The sequence below is a fragment of the Eschscholzia californica genome, unplaced genomic scaffold (genome assembly GCF_041429995.1).
Source record: "Eschscholzia californica isolate CP2 unplaced genomic scaffold, dmEscCali1.0.p SCAF_1, whole genome shotgun sequence".
Classification (NCBI taxonomy): Eukaryota; Viridiplantae; Streptophyta; class Magnoliopsida; order Ranunculales; family Papaveraceae; genus Eschscholzia; species Eschscholzia californica.
Window position 1 is genome coordinate 30,104,512 of NW_028238198.1, and position 18,535 is coordinate 30,123,046.

The following is an 18,535-nucleotide window of genomic DNA, read 5'->3' on the forward strand; positions in this document are numbered from 1 at the left end:
GAACTAATCATGTGAACTGGCAAATTCATTGCCTGAGATAATTTTTCTTACAGTAGTAGTTTGTCTTTTGTTGAACTTGAGATTCACATGTTTATCTAATAGAAGTACAAATCTAGACATGAGACATCTAGTGATCTACTAGACATTCACATCCTTTCTTTTTTTTTTCAGCATTCCGGCATAAAGTTATTGTAGTTTTGAAAGAGGAAATTTTTTTCAACTTCTTGGATATATAATTATTTATCATATGGTAATAATGCTTGAAAGTATCCATTTATCGATACTTAAAATAATGTCCTTTTCAACAAAAAAAAAAAAGTAATACTTAAATGATATCCTCTAAAATTTGCTTAAAAATTGTACAATTTTTTGGCTTTGTTTCTTTAGAAATCTTTCACCGTCACAAAGCTGCAGTGGTGTAGCCAAGAATATGGAGATTTCATGCGAAATTTTAATCTTGGACCCTCCTCCATTTAACACACGTTATGACAAATTAACAATTAAACATAATTTTAGATGTAAATAAATAATGAATAAAATATATGAAGTCAAAAATTGTTAAGAGAAGAGTACCTCTTTGCGATGGAGAATTTGTAAATTGAGTAAGAAACTTGTCTATACCCAATTTCAATTTTTGATGATTAGAAGTAGAAATTTGGAGAGGAAAAAAATGAACAATTGAAACTAAGATGAGTCTCAAATGAAAATGAGACAATGAGTAGGATATATATATATATATATATATATATATATATATATATATATATATATTATATTCACTGTTATAAACCAATAAACAAATGGGGGTCCTGGGTAAAGTGGAGGTCCAGTGCGACAACACCAGATGCACCCCTTTACCCACACCCCTGCGGAGTTGTTCCCGGTTGTGACTGAAGATGATGTAGAATGCAGCGGAAATAAAGAAGACGATAAAATAAACGAAGAACGATAAAAGAAAGATTAAATAACTCTAAAACTGATAAACTTTATTAAATTCAAGGGGATTTTCTCTTCAACATAAAATAAAAGACAGACTGGACCTCCTTTTATAGGATAACATACTTTCCTAGATAGACTCAAACTAGACTTTCCTAAATAATTAAAAGACTGCAACTTCCTAAATAGATAAACTCAAATCTGGACTATTCCAATTATTGGAAATACTAAACCAATATAATTCCTAAACCTAGATTCTCTATGAATCATACTAAATTTGGGACTTCCTAAATCTACTTCTCATGGTCGGACGGCCTATGGGGCCGGTTTGGCCATGACACACGTATCCACGACGGGTGCCCCTGCATCAGCATCCCCTTCTCCCAAGAGGTTCGTCCCAAACCGTTTCTGAAGAGAAGCTAATTCTTCCGATCCTTCGTCAATAGGCAATAGCGTTACAATCATCTTGTTCCATAGAAATTCATAAACATTCAAACGACCCTGGTAAGTAGCGCCCACATCTGATTGCCATGGGCGACCTAAGATGATGTGGCAGAAATCCATATCCGTAACATCACAAGAAACTGCAGACAAGTAGGAAGAACCAATAGAAAGAGTAATGGTACACATGCGATCAACTCGTGTTGTAGAACCGAATTGTATCCATGCGGTTTTATATGGTTGAGGTTTAGGATGTGTCGGAATACCCAAGTAATTGACAAGTTTGGAAGAAATATGATTCTCTACACAACCATTGTCAATAACAATATTACACACTTTGTTCATTACCGTACCACGTGTAACGAACAAGTTCTTTCGTTGCGATTCTTCCTTTTTGAAAGGCGTAAAAAGAACTTTCCGATAACTAACATTGCTCTATCTCGATTGTCAGGAGTAAGGCGGACATGTTCGATTTGTTCCTCGTCGTCCAACAAATCCTCGATATTGATCGAACCATCATATGAGGGTACATCCATTCGAATTCGGTATGATGTATTAGGTTGTTGACAATCGTTGTTGGTGGAGGGATGATTGTCGAATTCGGGTTGCGGGTTGTGGTGTCCGATGGTGGACCGTGGGTGGCGAGAATTGGTTCGGTTATAGGGCAAGTGTTGCTCTCGGGTATGGGTAAGGGAAAGGTCGAATTCTCGGTTGGTTGGTCGGATGATTGGGTGGTCTGGTTCTTGGTGGCGTTTGGTAGGGTTGTATTCGGTTTGGTTGTTATAGTTGGGTTCGGCTTCTCGGATACGTGTTGGGTTTAGGTTTTCTTGGTTTCGTATGGGGTTTGGGTTTACGAATGAAGGTGTTACATTGGGTTGGGTGAACGGTAGGTTATCGGTGTGGTGGGTTTGATAGTTGGTAGGATGGTGGTTCTCGGTTTGGTGGTATGGGTGGTACGGGTATTGGGTACGAGGGTCTATGTACGGTGGAGTACGCCGTGAGGGACCGATATTCTGTGATTTGGGTTGTGGTGTACTGTTTCGAGTTAAAGGAACGGAGTGGCTGTTGGTTGGGTTATGTTGGTCGGGTGGTGTCGAGTGGTGGTGTTGTTCGGGTAAGAAATAGGGGTCGGGTTTTTATCGGTGTGTACCGACGGTTTGAGGGTCTGAATCGGTGAAGGAGAACGATGGTGGTGTTGGGGTGTAGGTAGTGATTGTTGGCTGGTTTGTCTAGGAGGGGTACGTTATTGGTTTTACCGAAGTATAGTTTGTGGTGAACGGTGGTGATGTAATGGAGCAAGCGTTACCTAGGGTTTGACTGAATGGAGGTGTGTGGGGTTCGGTGTGAGGACCGAGAGGGGAAAACCTGGTAGGGTTTGAAGTGGTGATGATAGTTGGTGGAGGGTTGGTTACGGTGGTCGGTTGGTATGAAGTCGTAGAAGGTGATTTATTCTTGCACATATCTTCGATTTGCTTTTAAAGGTTGTTGACGGAGTCAGTGATTTGATCAAAGCTTCGATCAATATGCTCAAATTTTTCGGCGTTTTCTTTTTTGTAGTCACCGAATTCTTCTTCTAACTTCTTTACCGACGACATTCCTTCCTTAATGTTGTCCCATTCGGACGAAAAAGTTGGAGGTTGCTCCTTTGTTGGTGTAGCGGGAATGGTAGTGTTAACCATTGTAACGAAAAAAAATTGGCTCTGAATACCACTTGATGTAGAACGCTGCGGAAATAAACAAGATGATAAAATAAATGAAGAATGATAAAAGAAAGATTAAAATAACTCTAAAACTGATAAAACTTTATTAAACTCAAGGGGATTTTCTCTTCAACATAAAATAAAAGACAGAATGGACCTCCTTTTATAGGATAACATACTTTCGTAGATAGACTCAAACTAGACTTTCCTAAATAATTAAAAGACTGCAACTTCCTAAATAGATAAACTCAAATCTGGACTATTCCAATTATTGGAAATACTAAAACAATATAATTCCTAAACCTAGATTCTCTATGAATCATACTAAATTTGGGACTTCCTAAATCTACTTCTCATGGCCGGACGGCCTATGCGGGCGGTTTGGCCATGACACACGTATCCACGCCGGGTGCCCCTGCATCAGAAAATGACATAACTTTCTTCCTAATTGATTGGGACTGAAAATGATGTCGGGCGTAACAGACGTCAAATACAATTAAACATGACAAGTGTTCCGCTGACAGCAACCCCTTCGTCTTAGGCGAAAGGAATGCCCACGTCTTTACTTAGAATTCGAAAACAGAAATCTCGACTCTAGAAATTGTAAAAGGAATGTTAACAATGATAAAGTTATGGAATCATATCTACACTTACGACAATGTTATTAATGGTTTTAGCGCAAATCTTTCTCCTTGGGAGTTGGAAGCACTTAAGAAGTCACCTGGTTTCATCTCTATGATTCCAGATCGATCTATCACCCTTCACACAACTCATACTGCAGAGTTTCTGCAGCTAAATCCCACATCTGGAGCATGGCCAGCTTCGAAATTTGGCAAAGATTTATAATTGGGATAATTGATACTGGAATTTGGCCTGAAAGTGAAAGCTTCCAAGATGATGGAATGGAAAAAGTTCCATCAAGGAAGAAAGTGAAATGCATCAGAGGAAAACAGTTCAATTCTTCTATGTACAATAAGAAACTCATTGGATCTCGATACTTTAACAAGCGTTTAATTAGCAATGTTCGCCCACGCCCGAGAATCCCTATTAATTCGACTCGTGATACCAATGGTCATGGAACTCATTTATCATCGGTAGCTGCTGGGGACTATGTTGAAGGTGCATCCTACATGGGCTATGGAAATGGGACGGCAGAAGGTATGGCTCCGTGGGCCCATTTAGCCATTTACAAGGTCTCTTAGGACCGAGCAGGAGCTTACACATCTGATATTATTGCTGCCATTGGCCAGGCAATTGAAGATGGTGTAGATATTTTTCATTATCTCTTGGTTATCTTTTTAGGGGAGTTCCTATTTATGAAGACCCAATTGCCATAGCCTCTTTCGCAGCAATGGAGAAAGGAGTTTTCTTTGCGACTTCTGCAGGAAATGTTGGTGGTGAGTATGAGAAAGGTAAGTTACATGATGGCGGTGAGTATTGGAGCGTTGAAAATTGTTATAACTAAAAGTCGCGGAAGCTATCGAACCTATCCTAGAAATTGATCCGACTACGAAAATTAATCGAAAAGCTAAGCCAAAATCTTAATATGCGAACAGAATTAACGAGGTTCAGCTTTAAAGCCTACGTCCTCGGGCGAACAAGAAATCTTTATTGAAGGATAGATGAAGACGACTCGCACAACCCGCAAGTTTGTCCCAAGATGGTATCGTAAAGAAATTAACCTTCTATACTAAATCTTCAACGACCGAAAAATTTAACACCCCTCAAAAACTATGAACAAAATTCCTCTCTCACTTGCTCTCTCTCTCTAGCTCTCTAAAGAAGAGTTGTTGTTGAGTAGTTGTGTTGATGATGGTTAGTGGTGGCACTCAAACCCCTATTTATAAATTATTAGAAACCATTACAAACCGCCAATGGTACAAACCGCCAATGGTACAAACCGCCTCCTTTCACAATTTGAAACCATTACAAACCGCCAATGTGAAACCGCCAATTTATGCCATCCTAAACTTTCAAACCGCCTACATGAAGTTTGGAAACTGTCTCTCACAATTCTCCACCTCGTACACAATTTGATACACTTCAAATTTTAGACGAACACCAGGATACTTCTTGTAAGATATATCTGTTTTTTGTAACTTCATCCGACTGCACCATATACCCATGGCTAGGGGTGGAAATCGGGCGGGCTCGGTCGGGCTCGGGCTACCAAGTGCCGGGCTCGGGAGGATCGGGCTCGGATAAGCCGAGCCCGAGGTAGTGAGTCGGGCGGATCGGGCCGGGCGAATCAATGACTTGAAGTGCCCGTAGCCCGTCCGAGCCCGGCTACCCGAACGGGTTTCAACGGGCTCGGGTCGGGCGGGCTCGGGTTTTAAAGAACTAAAAAATATAAAATAAATAAACAATAATTTAAATAAAAAACAATAATTTAATTAAAAAAACAATAATTAATTAAAATACCAAGCATTTTATATATGATTATAATATTATATCTTAAACAAAATTACATAATAAAAAACAATAATTTAATTAAAAAAACAATAATTAATTAAAATACCAAGCATTTTATATATGATTATAATATTATATCTTAAACAAAATTACATAATCATGAAGTTACATTTCCCTCCTTCATAAACAAAAAGTACAAAAGGTCCAAAATATAAATAAAAAGTTACATTTCCCTCCTTCATTAATCGAGCAATTGAACTTGAGACAAGCTAGGACTAGGAGTTGGTTCGGGAAACCCGTCGTTTAACGGATCAAACTCCTTCAAAGTAACATTAAGCTCATGTTTCCACCAATCCTTAAGACAAACACAACACTCCAACATTTCCGAAGTTAGGCTACTCCGATAATCCCCCAAAATTCTTTTACGTAAAGAGAAAGCCGACTCGGAAGCAACAGTCGAAACCGGGACAGCAAGAACATCACGTGCTATTCGAGACAAAATCGGATACCTCTTCTCGTTCTCACTCCACCAACCCAAAACATCGAACTTTTCAATATTATCGACCGCAGGATCTGGCTCAGACTCATATCTAGATATTTCTTCGGAAGCGGTAGCTATAGGGTCCTTTCGGACTCTCTTAATACTTCTCCAAAAAGCACCACGCCTAGACGATCCATCGGGCTCACTCTCGAGTTGATCAACAATAGACGACGAAGAAACGGATGTAGGCACACTCAAATCAGCCGTATACTCTTTAAATAATTCACGTAACTTGCCGATCATGGTGATAGATTGCTCAGTAGAACACTTGATAACATGAGATGAACTATCGAAACAGTTCTCAAGTTCGGTTAAAAGCATATCAAACTTTCATTTTGATCCTTGGATCTAAAATACATGCAATACCAAACAATACGGGAGTTCCAACGATGTTTTACATCCAACTGCAATTTTTTAGGAGAATAATTCTTTGATTCACAATGCGTTCGAAATTGTGCATTTCGAGTCTCCGATGCAGAGATATATTCAAGACAACCTTTCAGCCGTGTAAACATTTCTTTAAACTGGGGAACTTTAAAACCATCCTGAACAACTACGTTCAAGATATGACAGCAACATCGAACGTGAAATAATTCGCCTCTCAATGGTAAATGAGGCATTAACTCGATTAAACGAAAAGCAGACACAGTATTTGCACTAGCATTATCCATTGACAAGGAAAATACTTTGCCAGATATCATCCAATCATTAGTTAACTTATCATACAAAACATTGGCAATGTGTTCCCCAGTATGACACTTGTCCAACAGAATGTAAGAGATGATTCTCTTTTGGACACACCAAATTTCATCAATGTAATGCGTTGTTATGCACATGTAACTAAGCCTCTGGTTCGAAGACCAGATATCAGAAGTAAGAGCAGTTCGACCAGGAGCACTAAGTAAAGCATTTCTAAGTGCATCTTTTTCTTCCTTAAAGTATTTAAGGATATCATTTCTAACTGTGCCCCTGGAAAATGACTTGAACCCAGGATGGAAGGAATCAGTAATATAAAAATGAAAGAAAGGGTCCTCCACAAATTGCATCGGCAACTCGCGAAGGATTAAAAGCTTGATCGTGTTTTTGCGAGCTCTCGCTTGACTAAACTGAAATGAACCCATATTTCCATTATTTGGATCTTGTACCAACTTTGATTGAGATAAGTCGATTTTTAGTTTGGCAGCACACTTAAAGGTGTGTCTCTTGAAATGAGTTGTCCCATTAGAAGATTTTGAATTTCGAGAAACACCACAAAAGTTGCATTTGGCCATCTTAATGATCTTGCTTTCATTTTTAGGATCAGGAGCATCATGAAAGGAATAAAAGTCCCAAACCTTAGAAGTTCTATCTCTCGAACAGGTTGATTTTCCAGTCGGCACATCTACTTCGCCTGCGGGAGAACCATTAGGAGCAGATACACCAGGAACAGGAGGATCAGCAGTACCAGCAGGTTGATTTACCGCCCTTTCCCTTTCTTCTTTCTTCTTTCATTACTCTTCCCCCTCGTTGCAAACAACCCTTGTGCTTGATCCTTGTCTACTCCACCCGACGTCATACCGCTAGTAGCAACCTTACGATGATCATCCGCTAATAACGAATTTCTCGTCTCTTCCATGCTTAGACTATCACCAACAAGCATCAATGTTTGAACGAAATTGCTTTCTAGCTTTAACCACACACTCACCGCCGTTGTTTCTCCGTCTACTAGGAACGCCACGTCCCTCTCAAGACACAACATAATGGTTGCCCGTGCTTCGAGATCTAACTCTTCCCAATCCTCATCTAACATATCTCCTGGTTTCTTTTCCGTCAACGGTTTGTGTAATTTCTGCGAGATTAGTAGATTCTTCATCTGCATCCGCCAATAAGAAAAATTGTTTTTCCCATTGAACTTCTCTATCTCATATTTCTCTTATTTGACCGTACCACTTCTCGATCCCATCTTCTCTTCGTTCAATCTCAACAAGGCTCTGATACCAATTGTTGGTACTAAAAGTCGCAGAAGCTATCGAACCTATCCTAGAATTTGATCCGATTATGAAAATTAATAAAAAACTTAAGCCACAATCTAAATATGCGAACAGAATTAACGAGGTTCGGCCTAAAGCCTACGTCCTCGGGCGAACAAGAAATCTTTATTAAAGGATAGATGAAGACGACTCACATAACCCGCAAGTTCGTCCCAAGATGGTACCGTATAGGAATTAACCTTCTATACTAGATCTTCGACGACCGAGAAATTAAACACCGCTCAAAACTATGAACAAAATTTCTCTCTTACTTGCTCACTCTCTCTAGCTCTCTCTAAAAAAGAGTTGTTGTGTTTGTTGTTGATGTTGTTACAAAGAACTCAACCCCCTATTTATATATATTATAAGCCGACCTAAACCAACCAATTTAGAGACCAACCAATTTGAAACTCGCCAAATTGAAAAACCGCCCTTCTCAATTTGAATTTCCAAAACTGCCTCATCTTGATTTTCAAACCGCCTACAGCCTTGCCTTAAACCGCCAAAGTGAAACCATCCTAATCCGCCTCTTACAAAATTCTATTCATCCCTCCATTTTGGTCCCTCCCCCAGCCCTTCGCTGATGTGGCGACATATCACTTGATGTGGAGCAATTGGAGAGAGAATGGTGAGAAAATATACTCCAGTGATATGTCGCCACATCAGCGGAGGACTGGAGGAGAGACCAAAATGGAAGGATGAATAGAATTTTTGATTCCTTATATAGTTTACAACTAAAAGCTGATGTTACGTGATGCAGATTGTTGCGTCAATTTAGCAGTATAGTTTACACCACTTCGATCCTACAAAACAAGACTTAGATACCAAAAGCAACCAAGAAATATTAGAATTAAAAAATTTTCTGTTTTGCAAGCGATATGCTCTTACATTATCCAATAAGCTACTCTTCTCTTGACCCCTCCTATACCAATTAGTCTAAAGGGGTGATTGTTTTCTTCTGACTTTTCTATTTTGAAGTCTGTAAACTAATTAGTGGAACAGTCTACATCTTCTAAACCACCACCATGACCCCCGTTGTAACCGTCTTCTTCATTTTGTCTCTCATCTCCCTCTGTATTATTTACATCTTTTTCACAGTATTTTTTCTCCACTCTCTTCCTCTTGTCTCACACGAAAGACTTCAGACGACATAGTACTTCTATTATCATCGACAGAAAATGGAGGAGAGAGAGTGAGAAGAGAGAAAAAGAGTTAAAAAAAACGTATGTAAAAGTAAGAATAAACTTTAAAGGTAGGGAAATATTATTTTGCCTGACAGTAAATGCCCTGAATGGTGCGAGAAGATAAAATTGCTAGTGTCATGTGACAATTTTGTCTTCTTGGATTATTTCTGGACATGCATTGTCTGACGAAGTAGTGCTATTGTTAAAGATAATATGTAGATTAGTATGATTTCGATTGATCTAGGCATGTGGAAGGGTAAATATGCAGGTCTGAAAATGTTATTTGGTCTGAAAATGTTATTTGGTCTGAAAATATGCAGGTCTTCTTGGATTATTTCTGGATAATATGCAGGTGTCTAAATAAAATAAAATAAAATGTTATTTGGTCTGAAAATGAGACCAACCACAGTCCCAGAACTGATGTTGGCAGTTCCCATTGATCTAGGCATGTGGATGGGTAAATATCAGGACCAATAAGAGCCAACCACATCCGCTTTCGGGATGTGGTTGGACCCGTTTACGGAGCAAATAGCATTTCTCATTAGAAAAGAAAGTGACTGCCAGTTGTCCCTGTGACATAGAGCTCTATGCCATTATAGCAACGACCTCCTGTAATAACTCTATTTCCTTTTGTGGTAAAAAGTAGTTCACTCTCTACTATTTTCTGTTTGTTCTCTCTCGTCTCTTCTTGTTCTTCCTGTCTCTCTTGTTCTCCATGATGGAGGTCTTCCAATAGAATCACTCTTGTCGTCACGGAAACGGTTTTGTGTTAGCTTCTTGTTTCGCTGCTACACGAACTATTAGGGTAATCATTCGCACAATGGCGTGATTTTATATTTTCTTTATGTTAGCTCTTAAACCTCAGTTTCCCGTACCACAGTGAGAGTAAAGCTAGGGCTTCGAGAAAATGATGGAGGAACAAGGAGATTTTCTTGCATAATTTTACTTCTTTGTTGTCTGAGTTCATCTGATGTAGATTGTTGCGGAAGCGTAAAAGTAATGGAATCCACCATTGTTAATAAACTAAACTAACGAAATAAAACTGATAGAATAACGATAAACAATAAACTTGATTAATAATAAACTTGGTTGATAATATTCTCTGATCTGAATAACAAGGACAAACCTGACTTCCTTTTATAGGAACTTAGAAACTTCTAGATAGACTCAAATTAGGATTCCCAAATATCAAAGATACTCAAACATGGAAACTTCTAAACCTAGATTTAGTAGGAAATACTAAAACATGGAAACTCCTAAACTCTAACCCTAATGGACTCGGCCATGAGGCCCTCTAACTAGTTCAGCCGTGAGGCCCATCTTGATGGTCTCCATCATACTCCCCCTCTGTGGAACAACTTGTCCCCAAGTTGGTGTCGTCATATATTGGTTCATCCGGATAAAACGGGTAGTTATTAGCGATGTGGAAGGTAACTTTGGCGACGATTTTGAAGGCAATGTTCCCACTTTGCGCGAAATTTGCCAAAAATTCGGAGAAGACAAATATAGACCAATTCACTAACTAGAATCTGAAATCCCTGATGTGAAATATCCCGCAAAATCAATTGCAGGAAACAAACTTCTAACAAATTTCTACATCTCCCGTCATCTAGTAATTCAATGAAGAGGATCATAATACCCACATTATTCTCTCTCAAAAATTCAAGTATGTATTTTGTCATCCTATCGAGGCTTCGACCAACGAGTGAAGAATAAAGAATGTTGATCGTGCCATCTTCCCATTGTAAAATTTGCCACTTAACAATCTTCATGAAAGAGTGAAGTAACATGAACAAGTATGAAGAGAGGCTTATTGTAGCAATTCCCACAAGTTCTTCACCAAGAGACGAAATAACAAATAAAGGAACATAACCTTCAGGATCCTTTAGTATATGCTTCAATATGGTATGACTTGCAAATAAACTCATATCGCTGAATTGATGTTCCACCTGTTTGACTATCTCTAATTGAAGATCATCACTGAGTAAATTTTTCAATGAAATTGGAATTGTAAGAGTAGAATATGAAATCAATTGAACTGAATTTTGTTCCTTAGTGTTAAACCGATCAGACCCACTACTAGTACCAATATACTGTAAGTTTGGGTAACCTGAATTTGGAATTTGGATCCGTGTTCTTGGAACAAATTCAACGGAATTCACGTTTAATGTAGAAGAAAGATTGGTTTTACTATTACTACTGTTTATCTTCTTTTCTTCTACTAGTTCTGACATCTCACTTTCTCTCCCACTTTTATTCATTGTCATAATAACCTTCTCTGCTACAAGAGAAGAATAGTGAAACCCAACACCAAATTGACCAATCACACTAACATCTGCTCCTACCTCTAATGGCTCCATGAATTCCTTTGTTTCAGATCTCTCAATCTTTCTCAAATTGTTCATCAAATCGACTGTCGTCAATCCGATTCCATTATCAATACGGTTTGGTCGGTTTGTAGCTCTTATAACAATTACATGGGCATGAGACTTTAAACCCTCCGTAAGTGTCAAGAGTTGAGAAATAATTTCAAGAATAGAGATATTATAAGGAATTTGTCTAACAGATTTTGCATATGTAGAATCCAGTTTAGATCCAGGAGCAGCTGATCCGAAAGTAACTTTACCGCCTTTAATGTTGGCAATATTAACAAACCCTAGATGTCCTTGTTCATCACCAGTAGTTAGACAAAAAGTTGTTGATAAAGAAGTACCTTCATAGATAGCATGAAGTTGTTCACTGTCATAACAATCAAGAATAACATGAAGACTCAAAGCGTTTTTTATTACTGAAAGTGGATGATTTGATGCTAAACTTGATATAGCTGAGTGTGATAGCACCAAACACGTAATTGTTTTACTACTGTTGACTTCCTCTGCAAGTTTTGTTCTGCCAATGTCATCTGTACTGACAAAACCGAGACTCTTACCTTGAACCACATGAAAGTGACCAAGTTCTCGGAGAAATAGGAAGATGGAAGATGAACACATGGTTGTCATTCTTGGAGTGGAAGTGAGCAATTCGTCTTCCCCATTCATTGAATAACTTGTATTTTTGTTACCAAGGATCTCTTCTCCAACAATATTGTTCATGGTGGTCGAAGGAATTTTGTGATTCGAAACAACTAATTCTTCTCCCTGGATTATATACGGAGCAAATAATTTGTCTGAGCTTTTGTTATTCATCTCATTGAACTTTTCTTTCTCCGTCATTGAAAAACTAGTATTTGTTTTATCAAGAAAATCTCTTTCAACAGTATCGACCATAGTAGTCGAAAGAATTTCGGATAATTCACTTTGTTCTTCTTTTTCCTCAATCATTGAGAAAATTTTGTTTTTTTTTTGTCAAGAACTTCTTCTTCAATACCATCGAACACGATGACCGAAGTAACATTAGAGAACTGTCTACTTGATTCAATCTTTGTCTCCACATATGAAAAATATTCATCTAAAGGAAGAAAAACATACCTGAAGATGCTTTTCAATGTAGTCCAATCGTCTACGAATTTTTTTCCTTGATTAATGAGACTCCATTGCATTGCATTGAATTGTTCGTAGATTCTTTCGGACAAATGTTGTTCGATGAGAAAAACCTTATTTTCGTCATGGATATCTTGGTTTATGAACCAATCTTCCATATGTTGAATCCAAAAATTTATATGATATTGACCGTCGAATAGAGGAATTTTAGAAACGGTATTAATTTTTTCTGGATATTTTCGATCAACATAAAATTGTTTTGAATCTCGAAAGGGATCCCAATCTAAACGTGGAAAAATTTTCCAACACTCAAGGAGAGATGTATCCATGAAAAAAATTTCATCTTTTGTTCCCAGATTTTTAAAGCTCTGAATACCAGCTGATGTAGATTGTTGCGGAAGCGTAAAAGTAATGGAATCCACCATTGTTAATAAACTAAACTAACGAAATAAAACTGATAGAATAACGATAAACAATAAACTTGATTAATAATAAACTTGGTTGATAATATTCTCTGATCTGAATAACAAGGACAAACCTGACTTCCTTTTATAGGAACTTAGAAACTTCTAGATAGACTCAAATTAGGATTCCTAAATATAAAAGATACTCAAACATGGAAACTTCTAAACCTAGACTTAGTAGGAAATACTAAAACATGGAAACTCCTAAACTCTAACCCTAATGGACTCGGCCATGAGGCCCTCTAACTAGTTCAGCCGTGAGGCCCATCTTGATGGTCTCCATCACTGATCTCTGATATTTACTGGCTGAGTATGTATGTTTCTCATCATCTCTCTCTGAAATTCATTTTCTTCCTTGGTTCTGTTTCTTGTGATTAGTTGTCTACCATTTCCTTGCATCCCCTTCTTGGGTTTTCTACTTGCAAAACCCTTTACTATTTCATTGTTTCTCTGCTACTCTGTTTCTTATTCATCCATGGATTTTAGTAGTCAAACTATTCTGATGTTAATCTGTTTCTTGTTCATCACATTCTTACATTCAACCTCCACCTCAACCAACTTACAGACATATATCATTCACATGGACTTATCGGCCATGCCGAAAGCCTTTTCTAGTCATCATAGTTGGTATGCCTCAACATTATCTTCTGCTTCCCAACACTACTCTGAGACTAGGAGTAGTCTTATTTATACTTATATTAATGTTGTCCATGGCTTTAGTGCCAGTCTTTCTTCTTCTGAGTTAGAAACACTAAAGAAATCACATGGTTTTGTTTCTTCGTTTCCGGATAATCGTGTTATGACCCATACAACCCATTCTTCTCGATTCCTTCATCTTAACTCTGTGTCCGGTGCATGGCCGGCTTCAAATTATGGCAAAGATGTAATAATTGGTGTGGTTGATACGGGGGTTTGGCCTGAGAGTCGAAGTTATAGAGATGATGGGATGACTAAAGTTCCATCGAGATGGAAAGGAGAATGTGTTAATGGAGTGCAATTCAATTCTTCAATGTGCAACAAGAAACTAATCGGAGCTCGGTTCTTCAACAAAGGTCTAATTAGCAATGAACCAAATTTGACGATCTCAATGAATTCGCCACGTGATATTGAAGGACATGGGACCCATACTTCATCTACGGCTGCTGGAAATTATGTCAAAGGGGCATCGTACTTTGGCTACGCCAACGGAACAGCAAGAGGGATGGCTCCGCAGGCACGTTTGGCCATCTACAAGGCCATTTGGGAGGGTGCTGTTGGTGGTTATACATCTGATATCCTAGCTGCAATGGACCAAGCAATTGAGGATGGGGTTGATGTCCTTTCCCTATCAATTGGCTCGTCTGGGGTTCCTCTGTATGAGGATGGAATTGCAATAGGTTCCTTTGCAGCAATGGAGAATGGTATATTTGTAGCAACATGCGCAGGAAATCGTGGTCCTTCATATGGAACTGTAGCTAATGAAATACCTTGGGTTCTAACCGTTGCTGCGGGTACAATTGATCGTGAATTCATTGGACTTGTTAGTCTAAGCAATGGAGCCTCATTTTATGGTTCATCCCTTTCCCCTTTTAACAATTCATCCTTGACCCAAGTTCCTCTGGTGTTCATGAACACATGCAACAGTAGGAAAGTTCTCAGGAATGTTGTTGGCTTCAAGATAGTAGTTTGTTTAGGCACTGGTGATTCGATTGATTTACAAGTCAGTAATGTTCGGAGTGCAAATGTCACTGGAGGTATCTTTATATTGAACAGACCTCAAGACCTCTACTTCCGGACCTCGTTTCCAGCTGTTTTGGTAAGTCTGAGTGATGGCAAATCTATCTTGGACTTCATTAAGATGAGTTCTGATCCAAGAGCAAGTTTAAAATTCGGATTGACTCATGTTGGTAGAAGAAAAGGTAATCCCGCACCAAGAGTAGACTATTATAGTTCCAGAGGACCATCTTCAAGTTGTCCAAGTATCTTGAAGCCTGATATTATGGCTCCTGGAACCTTAATTCTAGCAGCATGGCCTAAAGCTACTCCAGTAAGCGGATCGGGTCCGCCATTATTTAGTGACTTTGAATTATCAATAGGAACTTCGATGTCTTGCCCTCACGTAGCAGGTGTAGCTGCACTATTGAAGGGGATACATCCAAAATGGAGTTCAGCAGCAATCCGGTCGGCCATAATGACGACAGCGGACACCTTAGATGACACTCTCAGCCCAATCAAAGATATCGGAGATAATAACCGACCTGCTACGCCACTTTTTATGGGTTCGGGTCATGTAAATCCAAACAAAGCCATCGATCCTGGGCTCATTTACGATGCAAATGCTGAGGATTATGTTAATTTTCTCTGTTCATTGAACTACACCGCCAAGCAAATCCAAACGATTACAAGGTCTTACAGTTGCAATGGTTTAAAACCGTCTACAGATCTCAACTACCCATCTTTCATTGTCTTCTTCAATGTGAATGACTCGTCTTCTCATACTAAACTTGTACAAGAATTTCACAGGACGGTGACTAATGTTGGGGATGGAATGTCAACTTATAGAGCTAAGTTGACAACCATGAACGGATTTGATGTAACCGTAATTCCAGACACACTAGTTTTCAAGGAGAAGTTTGAAAAGAAAAGTTTCAGAGTTGCTATTGGAGGACCAAAGTTGATGAAACAAGAAGTAGTTCGTGGTTCACTTAGTTGGGTTAAAAATGGTGGTAAATATGTTGTAACAAGTCCTATTGTAGCTACAAGACTCGTAGCACTTCCTGTGTCTGTTTAATTGGCTTTCTTCTTCCTTGTTGATGTAGCTCTGATGAATTGACATAAATATGAATTAATTGCAAATTGATTAGGAAAAGTTGAAGACGTAGCTCACATTTGGTCCCTTATATATATATAAGATTTCTCGTTGCAGTATCATGAATTCATACTGAAACTTTCTTTTCTATATATCAGAGTTTTTCGTCATCAGTTGATGATAGTGAAATTGAATGAACAGGTTCTGCAACATTTAAGGTTGATATGCCAAACCAGTATCCAAATAATGACATCCATAAACCTTACCTTACCAAAAGATTCCTAAATAATATGATTCTAGCTCAAAAACTTAGTTTGGTTGTTCTTGAATTTCGTAGTATGGAAACCCGAAAATTTCACTGATTCTACTTTCATAAGTGGTCATACTGTGGATATTCTCAAAGTATAGATTTTTTTTTGTTTAGAATCTGATTATATTATCTAATCTACAATTTATAGATGATGAAATTTGATTATATGTGAATATGAAAAGAATGAAATTTGATTTTGCAGGAAAGTTAAATTTCTCTCTAAGCTTTCTTACTCTACCACATCAAGTAGAGAGGAGAAAGTGGGCTAATTCCCAACTATCTATCTAATCAAAGGAGTTCTTCATCCAACCACCATTTGTGTGCTAGCTAACAACAAGGTGGGAGATCAAGTTGATTGCTCGTGTCCCAAGTAGAGGAGCTACGTTTGAAGCTCTTCGTCTTCTCAAAAGCGATTGGAAAGTGATGCAGGGGCACCCGGCGTGTGGAGACTTTTTCCATGACCGAACCCGGTCATAGGCATCCGGCCATAGAGAGTAGTTTTAGGAAGTCCAAATTTTAGTATGATTATTAGAAAATTTAGGTTTAGGAAATTATGTTATTTTAGTATTTCCAATAATTGGAAAGGTCCAAATTTGAGTCTAGTTATTTAGGCAGTTGCAGTATTTTAATTATTTAGAAAAGTCTAATTCAAGTCTATTTAGGAAAGTCCAGAATCCTATAAAAGGATATCTAGTTTGTCCATTATTCTCAGATTGAGAGAAAAACCCCTTTCAAGTTTTAATAAAGTTGAGTATTTAGAGTTATTTAATCTTTATTTTTATCATTCTTATTTAGTTTATTCATCTCTTTTAATTCCGCTGCGTTTCTACATCAAGTGGTATCCAGAGCCATAATTTTTTTTTTCTTCACTTTTATCACCATGGTTAATACTACTATCACCGCTACACCAACTAAGGAGAAAACACCAACCTTTTCATCCGAATGGGACAACATTAAAGAGGGGGTATCTGCAGGTAGAAAGTTGGAAGAAGGTTTCAATGAGTACAAGAAGGAAACAACAGAAAAATTCGATAAAATCGATCAACGATTCGATCAACTCAACGACTCCATCAACATCATCTCCAAACAAGTCGAAGGTATGTGTAAAAACCAAACTCCACCTCCCACCACTATCACACCTCAACAACCTTCACAACTACCGACTACCACCAACACCACCCGATTTCCACCTCTCAGTTTTCCTCCCGAGCCCACGACACCACTTTTCGGTCACACCATTAGCAACCCCCCTCCGGTTATCACACCACCCTTCATCACATCTTATTCACAAAACACACCTTTCCAAACACCTACGTACCCCTCCTATACCCACACGTCAACACCACCATCGTTCTCCTTCCCCGAGCCAATTACAACACCACATCGACCACCACACGAAACTCACTTCTCAGCCGACCACCATCTCCTCACCAACTCCCAAACCAACAACCGAAACATTACCAACCAACCCCAACCAATCGCCCCTTTAGGAACCATTACAACCTACCAAGACCCCCGTCTTCTTTACCCGTATACCCGATACACTCCAAACCCTATCAACCAAACCGAAACCCACTCACAATATCAACCTCATCACACCCACCATAACCTCCAAACCGAACCACGATTGTAGCGCCCCAAATCTCAAATCTCAAGCCGCCTTGAAATCGAAGATTTGAGACCTTCAAACTGGATCCACGAGCGACGCCTACCATGAATGCACAATCAATACCTGAAAAACGAAATAGCTGGGTTAAAACCCAACTGCAATAGATTTCCTCAAACCTAAGTCTCGGGTAGGCAAGCTCAATCCCCAATCAAGGAAGTATTTCATTCATATTCATTATTGGCGTTATCTGCAATTTAACGTGACAACTAACATAATACAACGAAATTTACCACACGCATGTAGAAATTAGTAATTTTTGTTCTTGGTTATTAGGCTTTCAACGTCCTCGTATTCTAATCCAATATTAACTCTCGTGATAATAATCTTTATCTTTTTTCAATAGGTATAAAAAGATCACACTATTCACCAAGATAGACCTTTATAGAACCCTAACTTGACGATTAAGTCAACAAAACATTATGCCAAAGACACAATCATCCAACTCTCGTCGAATGATATGACAAGTTGGTGTCCACATTGTATGAGAGTGTGGTCCACAAGGTCATCCATTGTGTTAGCGCCGACCCCATACGCTCCATACCTAGATCACATCCGGTAGAGAGGGCCGAACCAACCACATAAACTCATACAACCCTCCATCA

At 38.7% G+C, this 18,535-nt stretch overlaps 2 pseudogenes across 2 annotated transcripts in view; both read left to right on the forward strand.

Annotated features, from left to right (window-relative positions):
* The first annotated feature begins 670 nt into the window (after window positions 1-670).
* LOC147565920 (subtilisin-like protease SBT3 pseudogene) overlaps window positions 671-18,535 on the forward strand; it is a 30,593-nt pseudogene continuing 12,728 nt past the window's right edge. The window contains exons 1-2 of the transcript XR_015230315.1: window positions 671-901; window positions 3,502-4,235. The product of XR_015230315.1 is annotated as a subtilisin-like protease SBT3 pseudogene (transcript). The remainder of the gene's footprint in view (window positions 902-3,501; window positions 4,236-18,535) is intronic.
* LOC147565921 (subtilisin-like protease SBT3 pseudogene) lies at window positions 13,453-16,014 on the forward strand (annotated as a pseudogene). Its single transcript, XR_015230314.1, has one exon. The product of XR_015230314.1 is annotated as a subtilisin-like protease SBT3 pseudogene (transcript).